The sequence below is a fragment of the Nicrophorus vespilloides genome, unplaced genomic scaffold, assembly GCF_001412225.1.
Source record: "Nicrophorus vespilloides isolate i.1.1-1 unplaced genomic scaffold, Nicve_v1.0, whole genome shotgun sequence".
Classification (NCBI taxonomy): Eukaryota; Metazoa; Arthropoda; class Insecta; order Coleoptera; family Silphidae; genus Nicrophorus; species Nicrophorus vespilloides.
In genome coordinates, this window is record NW_017097062.1 from 1 (window position 1) to 2,784 (window position 2,784).

The following is a 2,784-nucleotide window of genomic DNA, read 5'->3' on the forward strand; positions in this document are numbered from 1 at the left end:
GTAAGTCATGTTGCGATGGTAAAGTGTACGTTGGTATGAATGTTAAGTACGTTCGAGAGAACAAATATCGTCAATGTACAATGTAATAATGAAGCAGATAAGGGATGTTTTTCTTTGCTATTTATAGATGTCCCTTTTCGCAGTTCTTTGCAAGTCAATGGTATTTAGCTTTGGTTTACCTGGTCTGAATTTTGCCGAAAAAAGCATACTTACCTGGCGTAGGGGTTTACTGTGATCAACAAGGCAGTTCCCCCAAGGTGAGGCCTTACCATTGCACTTCGGACGGGCTGACCTTTGCGATTATCCCTAATGTGGATAACTCGGGCGCGAAATTTTTGGTAGTCGGGACTGCGTACGCGCTGTCCCGGACATTATATTACTTAAAACATAACTTAGTAACTGTAGCTTAATCATTTGTTAATGGCATAAACGCTAATGTAGTAGCCGCTAGTTATAAAGACTACAATTATTTTTGAAAAGATATAGCAATACCTTATATAGTGCGGTTCTGCAAATATCTAGGGCTGTTTGAAACAGGACCAACTTATGACTAACTTTAGAATCACAAAAAAAGGGATTTGACTCTAAGGCAAAAACGATCAATTAAATATAAAAAATTGGGTATAATATATTTATGAACTGCTCGACAATAATTAAATTTAAAAATACAATATTTTGTTTGCAATATTCTCTTTCAGCATTTTCAAATTTTCATCATGGACACAAAATCCGTTGAAGTCAATTGCAAGAGCAGTTAGTTCATCTTTTTCGTTTTTAGTTTCATCTCAGAAACAAGCATTTAATCACCTATGAAGTCTCTTTTCTTTAAGATTTTATCCAACTTTCGGGACAGAATCGATGCTGCTTTCACGAATTTTGAAAGGTTTACTTTTCGTGATTCTCAGGAAAATATGAAATTATCTCCGCACATCATAAAGCCAATGTTTACAGCGTACGGTCGATGGTGGGATATATAATTAATATATAATGATTCAGATAAGGGATATTTTCTTTTACTATTTATAGATGTCCCTTTTCACAGTTCTCTGCAAATCAATTGTATATAGGTAGGGTACAGCTGGTCTCAATTTTGCAAAAGAAAGCATACTTACCTGGCGTAGGGGTTTACTGTGATCAACAAGGCAGTTCCCCCAAGGCGAGGCCTTACCATTGCACTTCGGATGGGGCTGACCCTTGCGATTATCCCTAATGTGGATAACTCGGGCGCGAAATTTTTGGTAGTCGGGACTGCGTACGCGCTATCCCGGTCATTATATAACTTAAAACATAACTCAGTTTTAACAGAAGCTTTAATCATCTGTTAATGACGTAGACATTACTACAGCATAGTTCAGGCATTGCCAACCCGCGGCCGAATTGAAGTTTTCAACATTCTATATTTTGAATTTTGGTATACAAAAACAAGTGTCACATTAAATTTACCTTATAGTTAAAATATTTTGAATAAATTCTTTTTAATGTCATTTGAATAAATTCTTTTTAATGTCATTTTTAAATCCGAATGGAACACTTAGATGTCTTAGATAACTCGGGCGCGAAATTTTTGGTAGTCGGGACTGCGTACGCGCTATCCCGGTCATTATATAACTTAAAACATAACTTAGTTAACAGTAGCTTAATCATCTGTTAATGACATAGACTTTAATGTAGTATAGCTGCTAGTTATAAAGACTACAATTATATTTGAAAAGGTATAGCAATACCTCATATAGTGCGGTTCTGCGAATATCAAGGACTGTTTGAAACAGGACCAACTTTTGACTAACTTTAAAACCACAAAAAAGCGATTAGACTCTAAAGGCAAAAACGATCATTTAAATATAAAAAAATAATTTATTTATAAACTGTTCGAAGTTAATTAAATTTAAATATACAATATTTTGTTTGCAATATTCTCCTTCAGCGTTTTCAAATTTTCTTCAAATTTATTTATGATTTATTATGATTTTTTTATGATGAACAAATTGTCCCTCAATACAATGGTTTCGTGGCCACAAAATCCGTTGAAGTCAATTGCAAGAGCAGTTAGTTCATCTTTTTCGTTTTCATACCATTTAAATATAAAAAATAATAATTTGTGAATAATTTATTTATGAACTGATCGAAGTTAATTAAATTTAAAAATACAATATTTTGTTTGCAATATTCTCCTTCAGCGCTTTCAATTTTTCCCCAATTTTCTTGACCTCGCACACGTATTTACAGTTTTTTTACGATGAACAAAATGTCCCTCATATCTAATGGTTTAATGGACATATCTGTAACCGTTGTCCCTTGGAAGTACAACAAAATGAGTTGAAGTCCTGTACAAAGTTAATCGAAAGAGCAATTAGTTCATCTTTTTTGTTTTCAGTTTCATCTCAGAAACAAGCTTCTAATCACCCATTAAGTCTCTTCTCTTTAAGATTGTATCCAACTTTAGGTTCATAATCAATATATGTATAATAATACCTCATATATTGAGGATCAGCCAATATCAGGGACTATTTGACCAACCGAGGATTTAAACTTTTAACAAATATCGTAAATATAATTACACAGACCCTCACAGATAGGGGATGTTTTTCTTTGCTATTTATAGATGTCCCTTTCCGTAGTTCTCTGTAAGTCAACGGTAGTTAGGTTGGATTTAGATGGTCTGAATTTTGCCGAAAAAAGCATACTTATGTGGATAACTCGGGCGCGAAATTTTTGGTAGTCGGGACTGCGTACGCGCTATCCCGGTCATTGTATAACTTAAAACATAACTTAGTTAACAGTAGC